The sequence below is a fragment of the Natator depressus genome, chromosome 2 (assembly GCF_965152275.1).
Source record: "Natator depressus isolate rNatDep1 chromosome 2, rNatDep2.hap1, whole genome shotgun sequence".
Classification (NCBI taxonomy): Eukaryota; Metazoa; Chordata; order Testudines; family Cheloniidae; genus Natator; species Natator depressus.
The window spans coordinates 203,304,823-203,327,674 of record NC_134235.1 but is presented as its reverse complement, the minus strand read 5'-3'; the positions used below and the strand labels follow the sequence as shown (position 1 = coordinate 203,327,674).

The 22,852-nt window shown below is 42.1% G+C and overlaps 1 long non-coding RNA gene across 1 annotated transcript; it reads left to right on the top strand.

Annotated features, from left to right (window-relative positions):
• On the top strand, window positions 1-21,993 carry LOC141981698 (uncharacterized). Its single transcript, XR_012637886.1, has 3 exons — window positions 1-120; window positions 12,492-12,760; window positions 21,947-21,993. It is a non-coding gene; the product is annotated as an uncharacterized LOC141981698 (long non-coding RNA).
• The last annotated feature ends 859 nt before the right edge of the window (window positions 21,994-22,852 follow it).

Below are 22,852 nucleotides of genomic sequence, written 5' to 3'. Positions count from 1 at the left end.
ACAGTGCTAAACACTCATGCATGGGCTTCTCTTCAAGCGCCCGAGCAGTCCACTGGAACTTGGGCATGTGCCTTAAGTTAATCATGTGCTAAGGGCTTTGCTGACCGGAGGATTTACAATGTAAGCTACTATTAATTATTATTAATTATTAATATTGATATTAATACTAATAATCACATGTATTATGGTAGTGGCTAAGAACCAATTGAGAACAGGTCTCAATTGTGCAAAGTACTGTATAAACAGAGGCACAGAAGGTCCCTGCACCAAAGAGCTTACAGTTTAAATAGAGAAGACAGACAGAGGCTGGGGGAAGGGGTAAAACACACCAAGAGACTGAACAATCTGATAGCAGCAAACAGCATATTAGTTCCACAATTTTTGGTGGGTTTCCTTGGGCGGGGATGGTAAGGAGCATGTAAAAGTGGCAAAGTCAAAAGTGTCTGTGAAAGACTATAACACAGGAACAATGCCAGTGGTGGGCGAGTGCACATTGATTATGTCATTTTTCCTTTGTATTTAAGTGTCAGAGAGTGCGGGAGAACATAGAGTCAAGCAACCAGTCCTGGGCCTACCTACGTGTGAGGTGCTTTGTCTCATTAAGACGACGTTTGCCATAGAGAAACACAGAAGCCCAGGACAGGGTAGTCACATGCTGCAGCTATTCAGGTTAGCAGGATGTTTTGCTCCCTCATTGCTGTGCATAGTTTCTGTTGAAGGAAGTCTCTTGGGAGCAATCTGTTAATCAGGAAGATACTACAGGGATCAACTAAGTGGAAAGAAAAGAAAAGTAAAGGGAAGGGTGGGCACGGGACAGGGCAGGGGAGAAGAAAGTAGAAGGGGCAGGTGTGGAATGAAGCTGAGGTGAAGAGGCTGTGAGCGAGAGGGTTGGAATAAACAGCCAATCAGCACTGGGCAGAGAAAGTAACTGTAGAAAGTTCTCTGAGTGTCCACACGTCCCCGCTTTGGCTTCTCCGGCAGCTGTTCTTACCGCCTAGAGACTCTGGCCGATACCCCCCTGAAGTTTCCCCCCATGGTCACAGGGTGGGGAGGAGGGACACTATCTGGGTCCTAGTTTCCCTAGAGTGTGTATATGAAGGTCTCCCTTGCAGCCTATTAGGGTGCATCTTCAGTGCAGAATTATCTCAGGTAATCTGCATTAGATTTCCTTCTCTCAGTTAGCTTAGCCACACTGCAAAATAACAGTGGGGTTGCTGTAATGCCCCATACTCATTTGTGTGTGGTGCTGAATCTTCTGGGGGCACATCCCATAGTGCAGCATGCTGCAATCAGCTGAGCTGCTCTGTGGGTACGTTGCAGTTTATAAATTGAGCCATGGGTAGGGTGCAGCATAGAAGAAGGTGTAAAGATGCTTGTGGGAGGTGTGGATAAATGAGTTGTCTGTGCTGGCATGGGGGTTGGAAGGATGCAAAAAGAAACAAGAGTGGAAAGGAAAAAGAAGAGGTGAAAAGCTGTGAAGGGCCTTGAAGATGGGAGCAAGAAGCTTGAATCTTGTATATTGTGTTTAGTAATAAGGGAGCAGTTTCCATCACTGCAGAGTTCCCAGGGATTATTTAGCACACAGTGCAGGACCTTCACAGCCATTGCTGCTTGTGCTATTGCTGTTATTGGTATCAATACATCCTCCGCTGTTTGTGCTACTGCACATGCTCAAGTAATTGGCCAGGGGATCACTGTGGAGCCGCACACAGCAACTGGGATCAATTAGGTGTTGCATATTACTTATATGTCTCGGCTCATGGCATACTCCAGGGGCTAAGGCAGGCAAATTCAAATAACACAGCTCAAAAAAGTTACATTGTAATTTAAAGTGTAACCTTTACACGGTGAGGAAAATAATTTTTCTTGAAGACAAAATGCAGAACCCTGGATCTCATAATGAAACTATCCATTCCTTTTACTTCTGTTTTCATTTAAGTGAAATCGGGGGCCTCATCAGAGCCAATACAATTAGCTAAATGTCTCTCATATAAAGGCTCCTGCAAAATGTAGTCTTTATATTATCTCATAGGAACAGTTGCCCAAAGTAAATAACCAGATTAATATCCTATTACTGCCCTTTTCAGATAAAGCAATTAAGAGTAATCATCTCAACAGAATACAGCTAGGAGTATAGTGACCTAGTAATTGCAATTCTGGATCTGACCAGTGGTCCATTTTGTCCAGTATCCTGTGTCAGACAGTGACTAGTACTAGCTGCTTAGGAGAAGATGCAAGAAACCCTGCATTTTGTAATTGTGGAGCAATCTGCCTACAGAGAAAGACACGTAACCCCTATAAATTAGACTTTTTTTATACCTTCCAAAATGTTTTTTTTTAAATGCCTTGCTCTTGTAACTCTGGATGCTTTCATAATACATATAAATGCCAAATCCTTTTTTTGAATCCTACCAAACACTTGGCCTCAATGATAGTTTGTGACAATGAGTTCCACTGGCTAATTTGTGGGTTGTGTGGAAAAAGTATATCCTAGCTCAATATATGTTGCTTTTATCAACTCCTATGCACGAAAAGGCAGAGGTAAAGTTACAGAGATATATTTGCTGTAAGTGCTGAAAGGTCTCAGGGGAGCACATACAATTTCTTAAACCTTAATTTTTTCACAAAAGCTTTTTGTGTAAATTCCCAGAATAACTCTAGTTTCTCTGCTGTAAGTAGATCTATGGTACATAGGCAAAAAATCTGATCTAGCAGAAACAATATAATGCCTCTAGGGGAATTACTGTAACATGTGAACTAGAAAGCATTACTTTCCCCTTGTAAAATGGCATGGCTGGGTAATGTGTATCCTGTTCCAATTAGACATTGTCTTTTTTGGATTAACTTCTTGTCAACCTGTACTTGTGAAAACATTTTTGACAGATCTAGGGCAGATATAAAAGCAAAGGAAACAGCTAATGCTAGGATTTATAGGTAGGCATCAATTTTGCAGAAAGGATACTTTTCATATGTTTATAGAAGATAAAGAGCTTAAACAAATCCTTTTATTTGTTCTGGTTTGGTGGATAAATGTAGATCTGTTTTATTCAGCTACTTCATGGGATGTATTGGACATGAGAAATGTAAAAAATTCTGATTTGGCAGTGTTTCCATATGCTGAAATCTCCGAAAAGGTCAGATATGTATTAACCATTTTTCATAGGTTAATACTACTGCCTAAGCACCTGTAATTGCAACTGTGCTGGAAAGATTTTTTGTTGAAAAGGCTTCTTTGACTTCAGCCTGCACTTAATTATCAGTCATGGATCTCGTGTGATAGTTCTGACCTGGGGACTGAGCTTCTGATCTGGATCTACAACAGGGATTTTTAAGCTAGACACATAACAGTTAGCGAGAGAGACTGTTCCGATTCATAGGTCTCGTACATGGACGGCAGGTATCAAAGGCCAGGGGAGGTTGAGCCTCTGCAGACAGGCCCATGCTCCACCTCCAGTCCCTTTCCTGCTTCCCACCAGCGCTCTGTGGCTCTGAGTCTTCCCCCATGGCAGGGCCCTGGGCTGGAGCTAGTGGGGGCCGGGCTGTGGCTAGGGACTCCAGGCATCTGGAGCCGGTGCTCATGCCGCTGGCCTGCCCACCACTCTGGCCGTGGGACTGGCTGCTGCCCGGGGCAGAGGGAGCCTCTGGGTTCCGGTGGGGGTGGGAAAGGCGGGGCCTCAGGCAGAAGGGGTAGGCCAGCCTGTGGGCTAGCCTCCTCGAGCCCGTGGCTCACCCGCTGCTCATGGTCTCATAGATAACATTTGGATTGATTGGAGTCTCTGTTTTAACATTTCCTATTTCAACAAACCCTCCCATCGCTTTGGCCATGAACATTTTCTGAAGTACAAAATGTGCATGACACCTTTTCATCAAAGACCTGTGGAGATTAGAAAATCATTTACAAATCTCCAGTTTTATTGAAATAATTTGTAAAAGGCACCACAAGTGAAAAACAGGTGCTGCTAATGCATACTGGGTCTTTGTATATGCCAGAGGAATAGGGTGACTGTATTTACTAAATTAAAAACGGGATGGCTGTGGGGCTCGCCCAAGCCTCCTCCCCCACCCACTGGCAGGGCTTGCCAGAGGGCCCCCCCACCTGCCCCCCAGGACTGGGGCTCCCCCCCCTCGAGCTCCGTGCTGTGTGCCATCTGCAGTTGGGGCTGACCCCCCTGCTCCCGAGCTCCACGCTGCCTGGGGCTGGGACTGACACCCCTGCCTCGAGCTCCGTGCCAGCCACGGCTGGTGCTGTGTTGAGCGCCTGTGCTCCATGCCATCTGTGGCTGGGGCTGACACCCCCCAGCTTTATGCCCTGTGCCACCCATGGCTGGGGCTGGGACTGATGCCCCCAGAGCTCTGTGCCTCCCGCGGCTGGGGCTGACCCCTCTGAGCCCCACTTCCCTGCACCTCGCCTTGCCACTCCCCCCAGTGTTCCTCTGCACCCCCCAGCCTGCCTTTTTTTGGTAAAAGAGTATTTGTTTATTTGCTCTTGCCAACTGATCAGTCGGAAGAGAAAACGTGATAAATGCCGGTTTTTGTCCAAAAAAGTCAGGACGTCCGGGAGAGAGCATAAAAAGGGGACGGTCCCGTCCCAAACAGGACGGATGGTCACCCTACAGAGGAATGCTGGGTGACACATGCTGAACCACTGTGACAGTATGGGGCCAGCTGGGGAGCAGGGGAAGCTCTCTACCACTGCATACTGGAATGCCAGCTCCACAGGTGAAGGGAAAGCCTCCCTTTAGCTGGAGTGAAATAGGCTGAGGAGATCTGGCAGAAACACTAGCGAACATGAAGTGAGCAGGAGACAGCTTGAAGGAGGAGGTAACGACTAGGTCACACTCCTAAGGCCCACAGGAAGGGAGCTCCATTACAGCTCAGCTAAGGAGCTCTGCGTAGAAGCAGCTTGTGACTCCTGTACAGATCCTAAGTTGCCCTCCAATGTGTTTTCGGGACAGTGTAGGACGAAAAGCAATGCTGCTATGCAGAGCTCCTAAACTGCACACAAGTGAAGCTCAGCCTGGCTTCAGCACAATTTAGGAAATTGTGTGGCTCCTTTAAAAAAAAAAGAAAAAAAAAAGGTAGATTGTATGGCCGTTTGTGGAGGTGCAAAATTTTGATATACATGGGGCCTGCTCTGCAGGTGCCTCTCCTATCCCGCAGTCCTACCATCAATTGCTTCCAGAACCAATTCTCTTTTACGGTCTTTAAGGTAAAAAGACTTAGATGCCTAAGTGTATCTAGTAGCAAATATATGTTGCATGAGCAGATGAACCAGTTTTAGGCAATGAGAGCCCTCCCCCGGCTTGACTCTTTGCCCAGGTATGGTGGAAATGAACAGAACTTTGTTTTGAGAGGTGAAAAAATGTTTGATTAAATCCCCGATCACACTGTCACCAGCCCTCTACATTTACCCCCACTGAGTGGTGTAAAGAGACCCTCGTGTAAACCACAATCAGACGCTAAATGGTTTCCTGATTTTAATCAATATAGAGTCCTTAATGCTTGACAAAATTCATACTTTAAGGCCTAATCTGTAGCCTGTTGAAGGCAAATTCCACTGACTTCAGTGGAATATAGATCAGGCTCATGCTGAGCAAAAATGAGAACGTGATGTATTTGGGCTGTGATTTTCATTGGTGGGTGAAATTCACTGATGTGCAGAGGGCCAGCACAAGGCCTAAGAGCTATTAGAGTCCCATTTCAACTCTCTTTGGAAAATGTAGACGGGGAGTGGGAGGGGGCAGTCTTTGGACAGATCTGCCGCAGGAGTGCAGTTTACTGACTATAAAAGAAAGGATGCTCCATTCTGCTCAGCACAACATTCTAGCAGCTCATTTCTCGCCATCAATAAATGATAGGCTGTATTTCAGATGAAAGTTTTTAATTAAAATTGGCATATTGGAGTATTGGCAGCCTCAGGACTGCTGAAATGTGACATCATTTATGACACTAGCAGTTAAGGGGCTCAGAGTCCGAGATCGTAAAACAATTTCCAGGCCTGATTTGTTATTGATTTAACAGTCAGGATAACTTTCCCCTTTAATATTTAAACAAAATGTCTCATGGCTAAGCATTAAAGATGTGCTTTTCTGCAGCTTCGATGCAAATTTTTTTAAGTCACAATAATCTCCAATGAACAATCTTTTGAATTTTTTCTACCGAGCAATGTTCTCTGTAACACTTCCTGATTTACCACCCTGCACAGTACAATGCAACTACAATAAGGAATCCCTTAGCAACCCTTTTTGTCCTTAACTCTGATGCAAGATGTTTCTGTTGTGGCTGCCAAAATTCTTCTAATAGCAGCAGCTGTCAAATTTTTGTGGATATAATATTTAATCTCCCTCTGCAGACATAGTATTATTCTTCACTTATATTGCTGCCTCTCTTCTACTGTGCTGATTCTCACTTCTTTAAACTCTTTTCTTAAGTCCCATTCATTTCTCTGATTCTCTCTAGCACAGATGATAACTACACTACCTCCGGCTTAGCCATCTTCTTTTCCATACTTCTGATAACCATTCAAAAGATAGTTAGACACTTACCTTTTCAGTCACCTTTCTTTGCTTTTCGCTCTCACCTCAGACACAAAAGTACAGAGATTGGAGGAAATTATTGATGAGTCATAACTGGAAGCTCATATCCAAATCCCTTCAAATTTAAGATTCTGTTTTCCAGATCCACACTCACCTTTATGGTTTGTTCCTGGGGTTCCTTCTTTTCTTTCCTGCTTCTATTTCAAATATGACCAAAATCTTGTGAAAATTGTTGTTCTTGTGAGATTTCAGGCTAGGTGATGGTAATCTCATGTAGGAACTCCACAATTAAAGCTGAGACAAATCTCATGAGATCAATTGTCAGTTTTGTGAGGTAACTGCTGTTCTGGGCTGACTCTCACCAACAGAAGTTGGTTCGATAAACGGTATTACCTCACTCACCTTGTTTCTCTAATATCATGAGAATGTGCCACAAGATTTTCTCTCAGTTCTGAACCCAATCCTTAGTCCTTATGTAGCAGAGCCAAATCTTAACCTGATCCAGATCCAAGGACCAGGTACCATCTCCCATTGTCACTCTCTGTTTGAAAGGGCATTCAAGGTTGGCTAAAGAAGACAGGGGTTTTTCTTTTTATTGGAGGAGTATATTAGAAGTTGGAAAATTTGATTTGTATTATGTTTGCTGTCTAGTGGTTGGGATTGGTTGGGGTGGAAATATGATGCTCTTTGGAGTTTCCAGATATTTTTGCATTGTATCTTTTAATTAATAGCAACAGTACTGAGAGCTCAGATAAGCATTCTTTTATGTTATAGTATTTAAATCTAAATAAACAAATAAATCACCAAACCTAGTTTTGGAAATACATGGCCAGCAGGCTTTCATACTTAAAACCAGCTGGGTTTAAATGTCCCACATATGCCCCTGGTTGCTACAAGCTTTTTTTTTTTTGTTTTTTGGGTTTTTTTTTTTAACAACTCTGGATTAATTATTTTAAATAAAACTCCATGCTAAAAGACTCACTGACAGCACAGAAAATCCCCCAAGGTGGCCTTCCAAAGGATAAGGCTATTTACTCTTAAAGGGATACTGTAAACTCAAATTTGGCCCCAAATTTATTTTTTATTAAAAAAAAACAAACAAAATTTAAGACCAATAAAAATAGTTTCATGCCTGATTTCCCCCCCTGAATTCCAGTGGAAATAATTGTTTTTCTATAAACATTTTTCCTGTAGGGTTGCAAACCCAAACACACTGCAGCCGTGAGAACCTGAAAGTGAAACCGACTGTCAATAAAATTGGAATTAAAGTTTCATTGATTTTTACTGTCCAGGGTGAGAGACATGCAAAAGCTAAACAAACAGCACAATCAGATAAAACGTACTGGGTTTTAAAAAATACTTTCTACTTTAATAATCTGAGATCTTACTAGTTACCTAGACAAACACATTCGTTTGTTTGCAATATGTGGGCTCTGAGCACCGTCCCACTGGGTCTGTTTGTGAAAAGTCAGCAAATTCAATCTGTTCAATCTTTGAGGTGTTCGGCTGGTCATACACCTGAGTTCTCTGATGTGCACCAGCAAAGCAAATCGAAGCTTGGTGGAGCAGACTCATTGCTGCTGGTGATGGAGCCCCAAAAGGGTCTCAGCCCTGAGAAGAGCAAGTGGAGTTATTGACAAAGGAAGGCAGATCTAGTTTACAGATAGATCCCACCAGAACCCCACTCCAAAAGAGGCTGCCGAGGAATACCTTAATTAGCTACCCCAGTCCCATCCTATTTCCATCCAGTACCCGCAAGTTGTTGGGATGTGCTGGCTCTTTACTGCTTTTGCACCACTGTAACTTCCTCCCTTGGTGAACTTTCTGCTGCCAGGGCCCTGAGCAGACTCTACCCCAGTTAATGCTGGCATAGATGCACCAGTGCATTTGGTCAGGGGGTCTAATTTTAACTCTACCTGGCTTGAGGAAGTCCTTTAAGCAAGGTGCTTTAGCACATTTCACACTCAAACTGTTTGGGTCTGACATATAGCAAAACATTTTCACCGAAGTCTGGGATTTCACCCGTTCTTATTAATCGAGCCCTCATGTGTTTGGATCCCTGTCAGGGCTGGCCCACAACATTTTGGCACCTGAGGCGGGGAGCTCAAATGACGCCCTCATGCCCCCTCACTTGGGACAAAACTTTGAAACTCTGGGTCCTAGTGGTGCACCCCACAGTCTGACACATGAGGCGGCCACCTCAGTTCGCCTCATGGTAAGGCCAGCCCTGATCCCTGTGCCCTGGTAACTTACTCTCCTCTCGTGAAAGGGAATGGGCTGTTTGTCTGCAGTCAAACCAGCTGACAGCGGCTGCATTCATTTGTTTCAAAGTGTCCGTCATATTCCCAAACTGGGGAATAAGTTCAGCCACGTTCCCTGATTACCAATAAGTGATTTCCGGAGAGTGCTGCCCAACACTGCTAGTCCTATCGCCCGCCTGGGCTGATGACAGCTCATACTTATTTACATGTAGCACTATGGTTGGGAGAGGTCTCAAAGCAGGTGAAAATAAAGGTTTAATGATTGAATTATATATTCTCTTCTTGTGATTGAAAATAATATAAGGCAACTGACGTGGCTACCAGACAGATTACATAAGACAAGTTAAGTGGTAGAATAAAAATGAATGATAGTCCTCCTTGACTTAAATACAGCACTAAGTAGTATGCCCTTGAATTCAGAATAAAGCAATTTCCTCCTCCTCAGTAACAGCTAGGGGGCATTCCAAATGCAAATAGAGTCAGCTTTGCATTTTTAATATTTCATAGATAGATAATTCACTGCCTCGGTTTAGAAACGTTATTGCTACCTCTTCTGTGCATTTAAATTATTTTGCACCTCCGAACTTCCACGTTAACTTTAATGTCAGCTCTTAAAACGTATTTTGTACAGACTAGCCTGTGCCTGTAGCTTTTGAAAGTCACCGCTTGCACAAATGCAGACACGGGCACAAATTGATAGTAGTATTGAACCTCTATTGTTCCACTGACACAAAAGTCTTGTTTACAAAGGGTTTTTACTAAACTCAGCCCCGGTTATCTCAAAGCCTTTCAAATCAATAGATAACAAATGGGAACAAAGCAAGTGCAATTGATATATTACAATACCACATTTGTGGGTGGTGTATTCTTCATGCTACATAACCCAGGGGTACCATGAAAACTCAGGCTGATCAATATCAGATAACTGTATTTCATAAACTGCTTTGGTGATCATAGAAATTAGAGGTGGAAGAGCCCATCATGGGATAAAGGCCATCCTCCAGCTAATGCAGGTTTAGTCCCTACAGCTATATGCAGTAGCAGAAAGATTTTGTGTGGGAGCTGGACATGAGCAGTTTTAATTTCATTTGGTGTCACAGATGAGATGAAAATCCAGAGTCCTCTCTAGTGGCCATTAACACCCCCAGTGATACTTGTCACCAAGGAGGAAGGTTTGCGGAGACCAGGTTTGTCAATGTTTTGGAAGCATGGACTGAGGAATTCAAATGCATCAGACCTCAGATCCAAGGTTGGGTTTGAGACTTGGGGCAAATATCATGTGCAGGTCTATTCAGATTGTTCATTGGGTGCAAGCACTGCCTAGTGCTCTCACAGTGTGAGTTGTGAAGGCTCCCCATGACACCCCCTGTATAAAAGCCAGGCAGGATTCCAGGCCCTGCACTCTTGGGAGTGCAGGGACAGCTCCCACGCTCACCCTGGAGGGGACATGGCACTCCAGAAAGGGTGGTGGCTATGCAGAGGGAGTACACTGCATTCCATTAAGTCTATGCACCTGGGAGCTCTGGGAGGCACTCTCACTTCTTGTGGCAACATATGCCTTCTGGGTCCTCCCGCTCTGGGCTGGTACAGTTCCCCACGCCCCCATACTGCAATCAAGCCCTAAATGTCATTACAATAGCTCAGTCTGAGGCTATCATTTTGTCAGCATTTCTGTTATCATGATAATAAATTCCTTTTCTGAGGGAGAATGAGTCTATGAAAAGGCAGGGTCAATTTTTCCACTGATGTCACTCCACTGACTCTTTCCTCACTGCCAGCCCTATCAATTCAACTTGGAAACTGAAAAGCAAGACTGCCTTCTTCCACCAGTTTATGCCAGTGTAATTCCATTGGCATCAATGAAGAATCAGGTTCCCTGTCTTTAGTGAGCGTGCACAGTTTTTATGCTTTACACTCCTGCTATCGTAGCTCTGCAGAGCCAATGCAGGTAGGGAGAGTGTAGTAGGGGACAGACTCAGGGACGTGCTGGGAAGAGGTTTATTTCCTCGCCCCAGAGGCCCTTGTTACAGAAAAAGTGCAGGATTCTATGCTGGTTTGAGCATCATTGAACAGACTTGTCAACTAAGAGCCTAGTCCTGCCATCCTCAATAGCAGTTTTGTCTGAATAAAGACTGAAGGATCAAGCCCCAGGTTCTTTTTTCACACTAATTTTATGACTGCTGAAGTGACAGCTGGAAAGAACACAACCCAATATTTACATACCTGGTTGAGTTTGCTGGGTTGGTAGTGAGAAATCCCATGTTTTGACTGGTAAAAATTGAGCAAATGTGATATAAGTGGTCACTGAGACAATACGTCTGGCATGCTGCAAAGCCAGTTTTCAGGAAACAGTTTGGAGCAGAACATCACTTTAAACATTTAAGAAAATCATTTGTGTGCTTCATGATCCTTCAGTGCACAACACTATTGGTAGGGGGTCATCTTAGTGCAAGTCTAGTCTGACTTTATAGTGTCCTAGCATCCCTGCTGTGTAAGCACTTCTGAGGTGCTTTCAAGAAAGAGCCTTAACATAATATATTGTGTTGGCTGTAAATTTCATGCGCAACCTTGGACAAATAACTTAACCCATCTGTGAGTCAGTTTCCCCATCTGTAAAATGAGGCAAATTCTCTCCACCTCACAGGGGTGTGGTAAGAATTAGTTCATTAGTACCTGCTAAGCTCTATGAGACCTTTGAATATAAGTCGCTCTATAAGCACTAAGTATTGTTTTTATTGTTCTGTTACCTTTTGGGTAAAATTGCAGGTAATGTGGTATATGTATCAAGTTGCATTAATGGATACAATATAAAGCTGTAACATAGGACAAATTTCTCACCATATTTTAAGCCATGCATCCATCCTCATTTTCCTGCACCCTAGAAAAGAGGTGGAATCCTTCAAAGAATGACCTCCTTTAGAACTGGCTCTCATCTTATTTATTTCTAGATTCTGCCATCATTCATTACATTAAAGGTTATTTTTTTAATGAAGCACTGTGGGTAGGAGAAATAACTTTTGCCTTCTGCTCTAATTGATGAATGATGTGTGAACTAATCAGAAAGCTTTGCTGTAGCCACCATTAAAGCAACAGATGTATGTGGCTCAGGAGAGATTTGTTGAATGGCTTCAACCTTTAAGTGCAGAGGATAAATGGATGGTGACATCATTATTCCCTGACAAATAGAAATTATATCATTCTCTTTTTTTCATTACTGAAGGATGATTTATTTCTATGGCTTTCATTTTCATAAGCCCATCCATTGTCTGTAAAGTTAAAGCCTTTTAAAACTGCAATATGCAACTAAAGTAGCTAATAACGTAACACATATGATTAAAGAGCATATTGTTTTCTGAGCTGTTCTCTTAGAAAATACTTTTCATAAAACAATACTATGAGTTACAATAATGGAAGAAAAAAGTATGTTTGTGTCCTACACCTGGGTTTATTTTAAATCAACTACAATTCAAAAGTATAACAAACCAGAAGACTCTTGACCTAGTGATATTTCATCTTCATCAGCTGCTAGAGGATGCTGCTGTGTTTGGAGGGTTTTGGAATTGAATCCTAAGAATAGATAGGATTGTTCTGCATAACAGTTTTGTGTCATAATACATGAGCAAATGTTCTCCTGTCATCGATGATCTACCTGTATATTCTGGGCTGTTGTCTTACTTGATCATATTTCTCATAGTCATTCAGATGAACTGCAATTTCCATGACATTTCCAGTTATTATTGAATTATTATTATTCACCTGGAGGCGAATGCCTGGCTGCAAAGATGGTGTTGCAAGGAGGGCTTCAGCTTCCTTGACCACGGGATGCTGTTCCAGGAAGAAGGACTGCTAAGCAGAAATGGGGTCCACCTATCGAGGAAGGGGAAGAGCATAATTGAATACAGACTGGCTCAATTAGTGAGGAGGGCTCTAAACTTCGAAGGGGGCAGGTGACCAAACCCACAGGTAAGTCAAGAACATGAAGACCTGGGAGAAGGCTTGGAATCTGGGGGGAGCATGGGCTGTTATAGCAAGGATAAAGGAGAGACAAGACAGAATTGGGGGGCAGGAAATCAAATCAGTATCTTAGATGTCTCTATACTGCAAGAAGTATGGGGAATAAGCAGAAAGAACTCAAAATGCTCGTAAATAAAGAGAACTATGACATAGATGGCATCACAGAGACCTGGTGGGATAATACACGACTGGAATATTGGTATAGAAGGATACAGCTTGCTCAGGAAGGACCAGTAGGGAAAAAAGGGAGGAAGTGTTTCCTTATATATTAAAACGTATACACTTGGACTGAGATTGAGATGGAAATAGCAGACTTGTTGAAAGTCTCTGGGTAAGGATAAAAGGGGTAAAAAACAAGGGTGATGTCATGATAGGGGTCTACTACAGACTACCTAACCAGTTAGAAGAGGTAGATGAGGCTTTTTTTAAATAGCTAACAAAATCATCCAAAGCACAGGACTTGGTGGTGATGGGGGACTTCAACTACCCAGACATCTGTTGGGAAAATAACACAGCAGGGCACAGATTATCTAATAAGTTCTTGGAACATATTGGAGACAAATTTTTATTTCAGAAGGTGGAGACAGCTACCAGGGGAGAGGCTGTTCTAGATTTGATTTTGACAAATAGGGAGGAATTGGTTGAGAATTTGAAAGTGGAAGGCAGCTTGGGTGAGAGTGATCATGAAAAGATAAGAGTTCATGATTCTGAGGAACAGTAGGAGGGAGAACAGCAAAATAAAGACAATGGATTTCAAGAAGGCAGACTTTAGCAACCTCAGGGAGTTAGTGAGTAAGATCCCATGGGAAGCAAGTCTAAGGGGAAAAATAATTGAAGACAGTTGGCAGTTTTTCAAAGAGACATTATTAAGGGCACAAGAGGAAACTATCCCACTGCATAGGAAAGATAGGAAGTATAGCAAGAGACCACACTGGCTTAACCCAGAGATCTTCAATGATCTAAAATGCAAAAAAGAGTCCTACAAAAAGTGGAAACTAGATCAAATTACAAAGAATGAATATAAACAAATAACATAAGTATGTAGGGACAAAATTAGAAAGGCCAAGGCACAAAACGAGATCAAACTAGCTAGAGACATAAAGGGTAACAAGAAAACATTTTACAAATACATTACAAGCAAGAGGAAGACCAATGACAGGGTAGGCCTGTTACTCAATGGTGCGGGGGGGGGGGGGGGGAGAAATGATAACAGAAAATGTGGAAATGGCACAGGTGGTTAATGATTTCTTTGTTTCAGTTTTTACGAAGAAGGCTGGTGGTGATTGGACGTCTAACATAGTGAATGCCAGTGAAAGTGAGGTAGGCTCAAAAGAGGCTAAAATAGGGAAAGAACAAGTTAAAAATTACTTAGACAAATTAGATGTCTTCAAGTGACCAGGGCCTGACGAAATGCATCCTAGAATACTCAAGGAGCTGACTGAGGAGATATCTGAGCCATTAGCGATTATTTCTGAGAAGTCATGGAAGACGGGAGAGATTCCAGAAGACTGGAAAAGGGCAAATATAATACCAGTCTATAAAAAGGGAAATAAGGATAACCCAGGGAACTGCAGACCAGTCAGCTTAACTTCTCTACACAGAAAGATAATGGAGCAAATAATTAAGCAATCAATTTGCAAACATTTAGAAGATAATAAGGCAATATGTAACAGTCAGTATGCATTTGTCAAAAACAAATCATGTCAAACCAACCTGATAGCTTTCTTTGAAAGGATAACAAGCCTTCTGGATGGGGGGGAAGTGGTGGACAGGGTGTATCTTGATTTTAGTAAAGCTTTTGATACTGTCCCGCATGACCTTCTCATAAATAAACTAGGGAAATGCAACCTAGATGGAGCTACTATAAGGTGGGTGCAAAACTGGTTGGAAAACTGTTCCCAGAGAGTAGTTATCAGGGGTTCACAGTCATGCTGGAAGGGCATAACGAGTGGGGTCCTGCAGGGATCAGTTCTGGGTCGGGTTCTGTTCAATATTTTCATCAATGATTTAGATAATGGCATAGAGAGTACACTTATAAAGTTTGTGGATGATACTAAGCTGGGAGAGGTTGCAAGTGCTTTGGAGGATAGGATTAAAATTCAAAATGATCTGGATAAACTGGAGAAATGGTCTGAAGTAAATAGGATGAAAATCAGTAAGGACAAATGCAGAGTACTGCATTTAGGAAGGAGCAATCAGTTGCACACATACAAAATGGGAAATGCCTGCCTATGAAGGAGTACTGTGGAAAGGGAATGGGGGTCATAATGGCTAAATATGAGTCAACCATGTAATGCTGTTGCAAAAAAAGCAAACATCATTCTGGGATGTATTAGCAGGCGTGTTGTAAGCAAGACACGAGAAGTAATTTTTCTGCTGTACACCACTCTGATTAGGCCTCAACTGGAGTATTGTATCCAGTTCTGGGCACCGCATTTCAGGAAGGATGTGGACAAATTGGTCAGAGTCCAGAGAAGGGCGAGAAAAATGATTAAAGGTCTAGAAAACATGACCTATAAGGGAAGACTGAAAAAATTGGGTTTGTTTAGTCTGGAAAAGAGAAGACTGAGAGGGGACATGAAAACAGTTTTCAAGTATGTAAAAGGTTGTTACAAGGAGGAGGAAGAAAAATTGTTTTTCTTAACCTCTGAGAATAGGACAAGAAGCAATCGGCTAAAACTGCAGAAAGGGAGGTTGAGGTTGGACATTCGGAAAAACTTCCTAACTGTCAGTGTGGTTAAGCACTGGAATAAATTGCCTAGGGAGGTTGTGGAATCTCCATCACTGGAGATTTTTAAGAGCAGGTTAGACAAACACCTGTCAGGGATGGTCTAGATAATTAGTCTTGCCACGAGTGTGGGGAATGGACTAGATGAGCTCTCAAGGTCCCTTCCAGTTCTATGATTCTAAGATTGCACTTTTTCTTCTAAGGTGTAAGATTGCACCTTACAAATCCAAAATCCTAAAAATAAATTGTGCATCTATCTGGCTACTTCATTCTCCACAATAGATTAAAATGACAGAATAAATGTTGGAAAAGTTTTGAATTAGTTACAACAGGAGATGAAAAAAAGCTGCTTTTGTTTGTCTAGGACATAAATGAAAGAATTAAGATGATGTTGGATCAGGGTGAAGTTTGCAGGATAAAATGGGTCATGAGCATGTAATATGGAAATACGTGTATAACGAACAGATTAAAGGTGGGATTTCTACTGATAGACCTTTTGGTGTGCTGGAGGAAATAAGATCAAGGTTAGCTAGAAGGAAAAGAAACTTGGGAAGGTTCAATTGAAATGGAAGGACAGATCATCACAGCTGGCAGGGCTATTCTGTTGGCAGTCTCAGCACTGAGGACAAGGGCTGAATAACTGACCTAGCCTCTCGCCTCAGAGGTGGTACCTGCCAGACACGGCTAAGGCACACTGGCAGTTCCTCTACAGGCTCTGTGGATAAATACAGGACCCTATACCCAAACTTTTACATATGGCTGCCTAAAACTAGGCACCTTAAATCCATACTTAGGCATCTAAATAAGTGACCTGATCTTCAGAGGTTCTGAAGATCCACAAGTCCCCTGGAAGGAGTGAAGGTGGGACTTATTTTCAATAGGTGCTTGTATATGGATTAGGTAACTAAGGGTATGTCTACACTTAAAATGCTACAGCTGTGCAATGTAGACACTAGCTACAAGGACAAGGTGGGTGGGTGGGATTTCTCCCACTGGGAAAAGTATTCCACCTCTCCAAGAGGTGGTAGCTATGGCAACCAATGAATTCTTCCATTGACCTCTCTACAGCAGGTGTTAGGTTGGTATAGCTGCATCTCTCAGGGATGTGGATTTTTCAGACCTCTCAGAGAGGTAGCTATATCAATGTAAATTCCTAGTGTAGACTAGCCCTAAGCTTGAAAGTTTGGGCCTTTCTCCCCAGTGTCAGCCCCTTTCATGGATGTTAAATTCAGTTCAAGGTGGGGAAGGCAATGAAAGAGCAATTTACTATAAATGTGTATGTGCTGTAGTTCACCTGAAGCGATGGGCTTGATGCTAGCACCTCTGGCCTGTGTTATGCAGACTAGTTGATCACAGTGATCCCTTCTGGCCTTACAATGTATGAAATTACTCATTGCGTCAGATCTTGCAGTCTAATCCATTAAGAAATGTAATACAAATGTTGAAATAATCACATTTTCCTCTGCTAAGGTGTGACACCCATTTTAATGACCTGGGTTTTCTTTAAACCCACTAAAAGAACAGCATTTCTTACTAGAACTTCTTTTTTTTCATTTCCACCTGCTCCCAACAAGGAAAATCTCCGTCTGGCAGTACACAAATTATTGAGAGTAATGCACATGACAGTAGCACATTGTGTAACACCCCGAGAGCACTGGAGGCAGGCAGCAATTACACAAAAGGAGGGATTTTACAAAAACAGCAAGCACTAAAATAAACATGAATAAACACACTCAAATGTTTTAATTTGGGATGGGAGAATGCAATTTAGAAGTTCTAAATTATTTTAAAATTACTTCAGAGCCATTAGAAGTTATTCTTAGATGGTTCATGAAACGCGGGGTCATTTTTATGTTTTCAAGTGAACCCAGTGGTTCCTCCTGGAAAATGGCTGATGAGGGAACCCCACTTGTGTTTGCTTGAAAGACGTTGTTATGATGCTAGTGGACCAGGTGCCTGTTCTTGCCAAGGCTGTAGGCTCAGCTGAGCATTGACAAACTCATAGCTGGAAACCAGACTGGCTCACCTGTATGTTAGTATTGTTCAAGATACAGGTTAGACTTGTAAGGATGTGTTTAGTGTTTAGACTCTGTAAAATGCTTGTAAGTTGCTGCATGCATTAATCTTACTTGTAATGTCTGTATCCCATGTTATAAGGTAATATGTAAGTTTTGCTTTATAACTCTAAATATGCCTGCTCTGAACTTGTGAACTCAGGCAGGAGAAGGGTTCGCCCACCGACCGAGAAGGATTATCAAAACTAAGTAAGCCATTGAGAAGCATCAGAATACATAGACTGGGCTATGGGCCTCTCATGCCCATGAAGGTTGCTTCGTACAGGAAAGCTCGTCCCAACAACTTGAATACTGGAAGAAGGAAATACAGACAGCTGACATGAAAATTCTTCATCTCTTTGCTCTTTGGACACTCAGAAGGCTGGAACTGGGAAACAAAAGCAGAGATCCCCAGGGTCAACCCTAACAAGACAGTCGGTGCTGGCAGATTACCATATTTCTGTCACCTTTTGGAACCATAGACTGTAACTCATTTGTGTATGTATGTTGCCTGCTTTAATCTTAAATAACCCTCTCATTTCTTTTTCCTAGTTAATAAATGCTTGGTTAGTTTACTATAGAATTGGCTACAAACATTGGCTTTGGTGTGAGATCCAAGGTACAATCTGATGTGGAATAAGTGACTGGTCTCTTTGGACTGGGAGCAATCTGAATCTTTTGTGATCTTTAGTGTACGTGACCATTTATCATTAAGCCCAGCTTGCCTGGATCGGAAGATAGACTGGAGAGCCCAGAGGGATGGTCTGTGACTCCATGGTAAGACTGTTAAAGTGATCCAGGAGTTCACGTTTGTTATGGGGTTGGTGAAATCTAATTATAGAACGTACCACCAGTTTGGGGTGTCTGCTCTGAGGCTGGCACTCACAGCCATAAACCCCTCCCGACGGCGTGACAATTGTATCTTTACTCTCTACACAATGTTAACAAAATGAGGAAACCACATAGAGACAGTTGGGTTCCAAATAACCATGTTAACAAACTATATTCAAACATACATACCCTGTTGCTTGCCAGCTAACAGGGACAGATTCAGCCAGAGCAGGGACTGCAGCACTGAGGGGACAGGGGGTAAAATGAAGCCCCGTTGGGGTCTCCATTTGCTCAAGCATCCCTCTGGACCTAGTGCAGACCTTTGGACACACACTCTGGGGTCACTAGGACCCCAGTGGTCTCCCCCCACTTATGAGAAAACTACAAAAAGGAGTGGCCAGAGAATCCAGCCAGTAGGGGAAGAAACAGCCAAAGCAGGGACCTCTGGATCTCCAGACGTTCACAGAACTTTCTACAATTTTGACTGGACTTTCTCTGCCCAGTGTTGTTTGGCTGTTTGCTCCATCCCTCCTCTTCTCTCTCCTTCACAGCCTCACTCTACTGTCCCACTTACCCTCTTCCCCCCTCCTCTTTGCCCCTCCCCTTCTATTTTCTTTTCATTTAGCCGATCCCTTCCTAAGAGCAACACTCCCTGCCCTCCCCAGGAATAAATAAATAAATAGAACTAACATGCTGTTTGCTGCCATCACATTGTTCACTCCACTTGTGCGTTCTACACGTTCCCCCAGCCCATGTCTTCTAGTCTATTTAGGTTATGAGCTCTCTGAGGCAGGGACTATCTCCTATTCTGTGTTTGTTCAGGCTCGAGCGCAGCGGGCTTTAGGCACTCTGGTGGGCCTTTAGGCCCTACCACAATAAACTTGAAATTATAATGCTTTGCTAGGTTCTGGTGGCTTCTGCAACAGTAGACCCGGAGGCCCAAAAAAGAGCTCATAAATGGTTGAAAGAATATTACCCAATTCCTAGACATTACCAAGTTTTTTTTTTTTTAATTTAGATTTTAAGTTCTTTGGAATAGAGACTTTTATTTTGTGCTTCTCCAGCGTCCAGCATAACAGGGCCCCATCATGATTGAGGCCTCTGGGTACTCTTGTAATACAAATAATAATTGAATATGGCTGATTAGTCCCATCGTAGTGTGTGTGCTGTAAAGTCTGTACCATGAATTGGAATGTTGCAGTCCACTAGAATTTATCTCCCATTGGATGAGCATATAGTGATGTACTGTTTCTCAGAATTATTGTAGGTCCTGACTCTCTAAGGAGACACATCCTAGAGAGGCATAAGCACATCCAGGGGAGGCCAATGGTATGAAAACATAATATTTTGTTCCTTTCATACTGGATCATTGTGACACAGGACTGAACTAAATAGAACAATTTGTTCAATACTGAACATTCATCAGAAACTTTGGCTTTTGATGGGTGTCAGAGACATCTCTCCAAAGTAGTAGATGTGCTTTAACACTGTGGTTTCTCATTGATTTACTGTTGCAATCATCACTCAGTTTTTATTTTGATGTGGATTAGAAGTCTCCAGTGCCTTTTTATTTAATGTAACACGTCTGGAATGTGGATCAAATACAGCTATCTGCCTCATTCAGCAATATATAATATATCCATTGTCAAGGTACTTCTAATTCTTAAAGTAATTGTGCTAATTATTACCTACCACAATGAGTGTCCTTCCCCCCCCACCCCCAAGACTGCATATGGGATTTGGCCCATTATTTCACTCACTATTGTTTATTAAAACAAACAAATCCACACTTTTGGAAAGTGGAAAATAAATTTTGTTTCCTTATCAACACATACTTTCCTCTAGTATTTTCCTCTACCAGTTTGTAAGTAATATTGCTAAGAAATTCTGGGCTAGTGGCACTGATTTAGTCATGTATTTAAAACAAAACAAACAAATAAACCCACCACCACCACTCTTGAAGCACACAGCTCTGGGAAACAGTACTTGGAACAACTTTGAAGTACTTCTTTCTGGTCTAAAGTCAGGTTTTACCACAGAGAATTCCATCCCTATCCCTTTAAACACGTCTGCAGGTTGGACTGCAGTTTGGCCAAGCAGGGCAGCACAAGGGTCCGTAGTTCATAGATCTCTTGGGATGTAGCATGCCTCTTAGTTTTAAGGCGGTGAAAAAAACATTCCTTTCAAATGTAATGGGTCATGTCCAATGCTTGGAGTGGAGATACCATAATAGTCCAGTAAAGGAAGTCTGGGTTGGCCATTTTATCTACTCTGGCTTATGTTTCAAACTCCATTTTGCTTTCTCCCCTGGAGAACACAGTAAGCTATAGTGGTTCCTGTCAGTTGGCTTCAATAATTCAGAGGAATGCAATCTTAGAGCCCGATCCTCAGCTGGTATATATTGAGGTGGCTTCACTGAAGTCAACAGAGCTACACCAATTTACACCAGCTGAGGATCTGGCCCATGGTATTTCAGTGCAAATCTCTGTGTTGGTGTGACTCAGTATCTGTGCACTACTGCCTACTATCCTTTCTTTAGCCCTTTTCTACATATGGCTCTCTTTGATCAGCAGCATTATTTGCAACAAAATGACTTCCCAGAACCAGCAGCTTCTTTTTCAGATCCCAGCACCAACTTGCTCCATGTATTAAAATCAACAGGGACACAGACACCTTGTTGACAGCTAAAGCTGAATCAGAGAAAATTTTTGAAGGTTTCCTACAGGATCACCTACCTCACTCATTGAACTGCTTTGCCAGTGTGCTTTTGTGCATCTGCAGATAATGCTTAAGCTACTGAACAGGATAGCTCACATTTTGACTTTTGGAAGACCATACCTTTCAGTTCCTGGAAAACTCAATCAGAGAGAATGGTGTCCAGGCATGTATGTGGTGCACAGAAGAACAATGACTCCATTAAGCTGAATTATACTTATGATTTGATTATGAACTGCATCTTTGAAGCAGTCCATTTATCATTTGCCAGTCTGTGAGGTTCAAGTGATCTGAGGCTTTATTAAAGATCATTTATTAAATAGTATTTAACGTGATCAGAAGGTGAATTAGAGGCAATGTAATCTAGTGGTTAGCACACAGCTCTGGGAAACATTACTCCTGGGTTCTATTACTGACTCTGTCTGTGACACGTGCAGGACACTTAAACTATTGGTACCTCAGTTTACCCATTGGTATAATGGTTATAATAACATGTATCTACCTCACCCAGATGTTGTGTGGCTTGACTAACGTTTGTAAAGTGCTTTGATTCTTTGCATGAAAGGGACTACATAAAACCATGCTGTATTTGTTATCATAAGTATTATTAATTTTCTCAAAGGAACCATTACATATCAGTATTTACCTTTAACATTTTAAAGCTGCACATTTGAATGAAGGTAAACACGAAAGTTATTATATTTCTGATGGTCAGTATCGGGGAAGTAGCATTTTCTCTACTTGGAGTTCATCTGGTATAGCCTTAAGAATATTTAGATTTGTGTTTCCCTCTGTCATGTCTTGCAGAATTTCCCAGCAAGCAATACAGAATGCTATCTGTACAAAGTGAGAAAGACACGGAGACAGACAGACACCCCATGGTTCAGGAGCCTTTGGTTATAGCTGGAGTGCATTGCTGATTTGTGCAAACTGCTGTTTGAGAAGCTGATTGCAAATTATTTTTGTGCTTCCATATGCATTGTGAGTAATATTATGTCAAAGTCTCTTCAAAGATTATTAGTTTGTCAATAAACTGGTACTTCAGTATGTAAATGTGCCTTGTAATTAATTTTATGTTTAACGCCCATAGCACCCTAGAGTTGTTATTTCATTTTTGGAGCATAATTTATTAGGCTTCCTGTAGGTATAATGTGGACCAAAGATGTTACCATCAAACAGGGAGCATTTTGTGACAGCCTATATGTGGGGAATGGCTTTCTCATTCTCCTCCCCATTCTGAGCACATACAGTGCAAAGAAATGTATTTTAGCTGGCAATGTTGCTGCAGCCTTCCCCTGCCTGGAGTTGAAAAAATCAGAGAGAACATCAAATTATATAGGCACTTTCTTGGGGTTAGTTGGGGTTAGTTAGTATATTTATATAACTATTTTTATTCTTTCATTTAAATGTTTTCTCTTTTCCACGGAGGCGCTTTCATTAGCCCAAATACTAACTCCCGTGTCCTGAATCTGACCACATTCCAGTTTGGGTAATTACATTCTGCCTTGCTAAAATTTTCCTTCCGTTTCAGTTGGATCCAATATTTTTCTTCACTTCGTGTTCTAAACTGTTATTACATAATTTAAAAAAATCCAATATGGCTGTAAATAATTAGAGAGTCTGGCCAAATAGAGATGATTTAGTCCCAGGATTCCCCTCCCCTCCCCCTTTAATGTTTAATTAAATGTTAGATGAGAAAAAATGTTGAACAGG